General features: G+C 44.1%; 1 protein-coding gene across 5 annotated transcripts in view; it reads right to left on the bottom strand.

Moving 5' to 3' along the window:
- Positions 1-5,947, bottom strand: part of CDPF1 (cysteine rich DPF motif domain containing 1) — a 24,162-nt gene extending 18,215 nt beyond the window's left edge. Inside the window, exons 1-2 of one of the 5 annotated variants that reach the window (XM_009283539.2) lie at positions 5,812-5,947; positions 5,492-5,725 (exon numbers count right to left, since the gene is read on the bottom strand). The gene's annotated coding sequence lies outside the window, so the exon portion shown is untranslated. Of the gene's footprint in view, positions 1-5,491; positions 5,738-5,811 lie in introns of those variants that run through there. The other 4 variants (XM_009283537.2, XM_009283538.2, XM_009283536.2 and 1 more) reach the window with 4 other exon arrangements.
- Positions 5,948-6,000: the final 53 nt, after the last annotated feature.

A 6,000-nucleotide genomic window follows, 5' to 3' on the forward strand; every position in this document is an offset into this window, starting at 1 on the left:
GCAGAACCTTCTTACTTGCTAGTTAATCCCCACATGAACAACTCTCTCCTTCCAGTTCCTTCATGTTATTGCCCTGAAGGCACGTTTAGGTCACCTGTTGGCTGCCTCCCTGCTCTTCTTTGAGGTGACTTACCTTGGGTTCAGTGTAACAAATTAGCCCAGGAATGCAATTTCACCAAGCGTGGCCATTTGGAACTTTTACCTTTATTACCTCTCCCAAAGGTCACTTGATTGAATTAAACCTTGACTTGTTGCAGCAACTTCTCCCTTCAGGCCAGGGGGGTTGTGCTGGTATTGCTATGCTCTCTCTGCTCTGAAGGACACAGGCTTCCCTCTAGGGGTGGGTCATACAGCAGGCCCCAAGCCCTGCTTTTTAACAACAGCTTGTGTGGACTCCCTGTGGCTGTATGATAAGCAGCCTAGGTGGTCATAGATGTGAAAGCGAGCATGTTTTCTGAACAGTTGTAGGGAATGTTTGAACAGGGTGTGTCAGCAGAAGGAGAGAAGACAAGCAAATCAAACCACTTCCTCAGGTAAAAAGGCTTTACAAACACAAGACGAATCTCAAAAAGGCATCTATTGATGCATGATTTAACAAAGCTGAGAAACTAACACTTAAAAAAAATCTAGCCCAAGTACTTCTTACTTGAATATGGCAGGCAGTCAGCTCTGAATTAGACAGCATTTAATAAAGAAGAATCTCAAATTAGGTGAGAATTTAACAGCTTCGCACAGGAATGCTGCAACAAGGCACTGATTAACCGGTATATGCCACTGTCCTCTAGTGGACACACTGGCACTGTACAGCCCCGGTGACTGGCACAATTGCTGTCACTAGCTGCAGGGAATTCTCGTTTCAGCACCTCAGCCGTTTAGAGTGACTCAGTTGTAAAAGCCCAGCTAAGCGGATCACACAGTAAGAGTGAATGACAGAATAAAATAAAAGCAAGTTGCCCAAGCATTTATGGCAGAGGCCATCTCCACGTCTGGTTGCAGAGGCACAGCGAATGGTGGATCTCTTTGCTGTGTAACAGAACAAACAATCCTGACAGGGGAGGGAGAACTACAGCGTCATTAGTTCTTCCTTTCCTTCCCCCCCAAATTAATCTATGGTCATATCTGGTTTTCTGCTCGATCCCCCTCATTCCTGTTTCTTCTCCTTCTCTTCCAACAGGCTTTCCCAAACAGCGTACAAAGCTTATCACATCATCATCCATGATGCCATTCTAACATGCTATATGTAAAATGGCCTAGAAATTAAAGGAAGGCAAAGCAAGCCTGTTGCTCTTCTCACAGCACAGTTATAGGGACTTACTGGAGAGGAGGTAACACAGGAGATCCAAACACTGAAGTGTTCACTGAAGTGAACAGAATCAGTTCTGGATTACAGTTATTCCTTGCCAAAACCGGGAAACCAGACCTGAGGTCTGATTTCATTAAATGTCCCTTCTGGGACAGCCACAATAAAAAAGCATGCTATGGCCATAGGTTACCCCCTGCCCGGAACTGATTTTGTCTCCTTTCCAAACTGTAGCTCCCTATTATAGCTTTGTTAGATTAATATCCATAGTGGAGAAGAGTAAGACGGTAAGGCTCTATTAATATATAATGATGATGATTCTTTTAAAGTTGTCCTTTAAGAAAAGTTATGGAGAGCACACATGTACCATTGAAAGTATCAGCTTGGTTAAGCACAATCTAAACTTAGTGCAACAGTTTCCAACAGAGTCTAAAAATAGGAACACCAAGATTTGGTGGAAATATGTGAGGAGAGGCTAACACGGTGTTTTGGGAAATAAGACACTGCAACTTGACATAATCCTGAAGGAAATAAATATAGCTTCACTGATTTATCTCCCTACAGAAAGCAAAGTTGGTACTGTAAGGAAATACTCAGCCCCCACTATGTGGAGTTGCATGTTACAACGCGCTTGCTGTGACAGCCAGTGCCCACTTTCCCCTGTGACCAGCGAGATGTTCAGCGTTGATATACTTGGGGAAGAGAATTCTTTCCAGTAAAATGCGACTGAGGCTCTCTGTTTGTTAGGACTGAGGTCAAGTTGAGGACTGCATAATGAAGTAAAGCAAAGCCTTCAAAAGGAAAAGAAAACACAAAACTACTGGAGGAGTTGGGGGGTGGGTATGGGGTAAAGTGTCAGCTTCAAGAAAACCTAAGAATAAAGACCTGTACCTACTATACATACACTTTCTCATGCACATAGCCCCTTCTTACAGGCATGCCCATTTCCTCTTGAAGACATGCTCCTCAATTTTTGTTATCCCAGCTATTGTGAACAGCAAGCACGAGAAAACACCAGAGAGAGGTATTTCCAGCACGTTTGATAAAGCAAAGCAGTCCACTGTCACTCAACCCTTAGAAAGTTTTCTTTTCCAGAGCACTTGCTGGGAATTCTGTCACAAGAATTTACAAATAGGTGCCTTGTTTCACAGCTTCACACGGAGGTCATTTCAGTTTTGCACCTTTGATTACAATCTACAGTGGAAATTAGTCCTTCAGTCAGGGGCTAGCAGCTTCCAGACTTCCTGACTTACACATATGGTAATTCCTGTTTTCTAGCCATGCAGCAATATGAAACATGCTACGTGAATTCAGCCAGGCACAAACACCGTGAATTTTTAGCATGTTTTCAGGTTAGTCTGTTTGCTCCTCTCAGAAGGAGTTTGCTTCCCAACCAGTACTTGGATTACTTTCCCTAAAAAACATGTAGGTACTAAGGCTGCACTTACTTCTTTCAACACCTGATACTCTCATCAAATAGGTATCAAGGTACATCTACAGAAAATTATGGAAGCGGTTCTTGTATGACACAGAGAAACGATACTTGTTCTTAGACAGTTGGAGACGTATTTTATCATAGACAGCCAGGCCATTTCTTTTGTGCATGCTCTGTAGGCTGCACAGCCTGTTCTCCAGAGCATGTGTGTTTATGCTCTTCCCCTCCAGAAGTTCTTTTGGACAAATTTACTGCTCTGTTCATCACAGATAAAACAGGAGGAAGGCGTGTTTTTCACGTGTGACAAATTGCATCATGGATGGAGATGTGTGGATCCTAGAATTCACTATAACCAGAGTGGACTGCTCCTACTGGGTCACATGCTAGGAGGGCAGGCATGCAAAATCTTTGCAGTTCTGTCTTTTTGCCCAGGCAGCTCATAATCCCATGAGAATTAGCAGCATCCTCAATGTGTCACAGACATTTCAGTAACCTCCCTTGGGCTTCAGATCTGTCTGTTCAGCAAGCATAGATAGGTCTGACTAAGATTTCACTGAGGTCCAAGAGGAAAGTGTGAACTGCAAAGTGGAGCTAATTAAGCAGCAGAGTTGATGGCGTCTTGATAGAAATTTTATATGCCGTATGTTTACGTTAAGTTTTTAACAGTACTGGCCATAGCTATCGATAGATAGCTAAGGCTTAAGAACGCTGTGACGTTTGGTACAGATTTAAATGCATGTTTCCTTTTTGCACATATGCATACCTCTAAGTGTGGTTATTAATAATAACTTTACTCAGTGTTAGAAAAGTTATGACGAAACAAATGAACAGGTGGGGAAGAAGGCTTAGTGGAAAATTATTATGGTATGCAGTTAGAAGGAGACTTTATAGCAGGCAGCATGGTTCATGCGTTAGCTGGCCAGTAAAAAAGAAAACAGAAAGAGCAGGTGAAAAATGCTTTCACCAGGCATTGAGAAAAGGAACATAAAACACTCACTGACCCTCTCTTGCTTTATCCTGGCCTAGAGCAAAAACCAAAAAAACCCAAACCATTGCAATCACATAGATAACTAATTTCTTTCTTAATCCAAATCTCGGGTTTGTGCTTATCTGTTGGGAGTTTTGGGGCTCTTCACAGCTTTTTTGGTTCATTGATTTTTGTGCCAGAAAAAGCACTGCTTTAGCAAACAGGCCAGTGCAAAGGTAATGTACAGGCTAGAAAGTTTAGCATCTCAACAAGCCTGGGGAGCAAATCCCATTCCAAGACAGGTTAACAGCAGAATCCAAATCTTTTCCTACCATTATCATCAAATAAAACTCTCCTTTGGTCAGAACACCTCCAAGCAACCTGCATCTGTGCAGAGTAAAACTTTCAGGAGATCCCCCACTGTTCTTGATGCAACCTTGTCATACTTGTAGATGTACATCTTGACTCTATTTGAGGCAAGACATAAAGTGAGGCAAAATATAAAGCAATGCTGTTGTTATAACCGCTACTTTGCCTGGCAAACTTCTCCCTTTATATGGTAAATTAAGGCACGAGGAAAACAACATTTTTTGACATGGGCTCCTGGAGCATGAAGGTCTTAAATTTTGACTACATAGAACATACCATTTTAATTGTAAGGATATAGTTCAAGTACTGTAACATTTTCATGTAGAATTAGTTATGCTGACAAAAAGGGGTTCATATCAATACAACTTTTAAACTATACCAATTAAGAGAAATTAATCAGCATATGGTATCTTTGCACTGGTATGCTTCTAGTGGTCCCTCTAAGGTGGTATACTGGTAATATTACAGCAGAGGAAAAATCCTAACCGAAAAAAAACTTAACCAATGCACAAACCCGCAAGTACTGGTATAACTAACTACTAGTACATAAATCCAATTCTTTGATTCATAGATGCCTAGAAATGGAAGGCAGCTCAAGAGACTATTTAGTCCATCACGCCCAAGGCACAACCGACTTTATTTTGACGGCATTTTGCGGTGTTTATAAGGACTATCCTACCAGCCCAGGTGCCTTAGAGACAAGTCAGCGAGCAAGTCTGGATTAAGTGTGAAGGAAAGCCACAGGATTAACCTCTCTCCTTCAGCAGAGAGACCATTTCTAGCATCACTGAGATGTGGAGATATTTACTGGGGTTCTCAGAGCAGATTCAGAAAGAAACTGTGGTACCCCATCTCCATAATTCTTGCAAATTTCCTGCCTCCTCATTTTTCGAGGGGAGTTGAGTACCTGCTTGTTTCCATGGCTCTATAGTCCTTTAAGTCCAAAGCTGTGATCCCAAACCCACCTTGTTCAGGTGCAACCTCATACTGGAAATGCCTACGTATCACAGGAAATAAGGGTTTCCCCTAAGTTCCCTAGGCTCCTTAAAGCTCCTTCTTTGTGTATGTCCAAAAGCAGTGCCCTCACACAGCTCTGAACTTCCCTGGAATCGTCTCCACAGTCCCCTTCAAGGCTGCATCCTGTAGCTCCAACTCCCAAAGTTCCTCATAAAAAGCAATCTGTGGCCACTACATTCTACTAAACAAAGAATATACTTTATACTAAAACCCTTGTGTAGGAAAAAAAAAAAAAATCAGAATCACGCTTTGGATCTGGATCCAGAATCAGTATCTCCTGTTAAGCAGTCACCTTGGTCACCAGGCTACACTCAGGAGGCTCATGCTCTCTCTTGACCTAGACTCTTCTCACGTTTGCTTCTGCAGTTTGAGGGGGAGGGTCCCTCCACCCAGTGCAACTTACGCTCTAGCGAGTCAGGCACTCTGGAGGTGGGAAGTGCAGATCTGAAACCTTTCCCACTCCAAGCAAAGCAGGGGCTTGAACACTGCTCTCCCACCTCTGCGGCAAGGCTTCGTCTGCTCGCCCTCTTCTGTGGTGGAGAAGCCCTGGGCCCTGCCTCCGCAGCAACAGACGAGCCGGTCCGAGTCCCGCCCTGAGGAGGGCTATCGCCACCCGCCTTCCAGAGAGGGAGCCCGGCTGGTAAGGAGGAAAGGAAAAACCTTTTTCAGATCCCAGACACGCTGTCTGCTGAAGACAGATCAAAAATTCATTCGCGCCCATACCCCTTGATTAGGAATAACATTATCTGTTAGCGGGAACCGTTCCCGGGGAGCTCGGGTTTCCCGCGCTGCCCCTGCACTGGGGCCCGGTTGCCGAAAGGGCCTGGCCCTCAGCCCCGCTCTTCCTATTTTCGGGGGGTGGGGGCGGGAAGGCCGCTGCCTGGTTCGGCCGGAGCCACCCGATTTCTGCCC

This window comes from Aptenodytes forsteri, unplaced genomic scaffold (assembly GCF_000699145.1).
Source record: "Aptenodytes forsteri isolate BGI_AS27 unplaced genomic scaffold, ASM69914v1 Scaffold486, whole genome shotgun sequence".
Taxonomy (NCBI): domain Eukaryota; kingdom Metazoa; phylum Chordata; class Aves; order Sphenisciformes; family Spheniscidae; genus Aptenodytes; species Aptenodytes forsteri.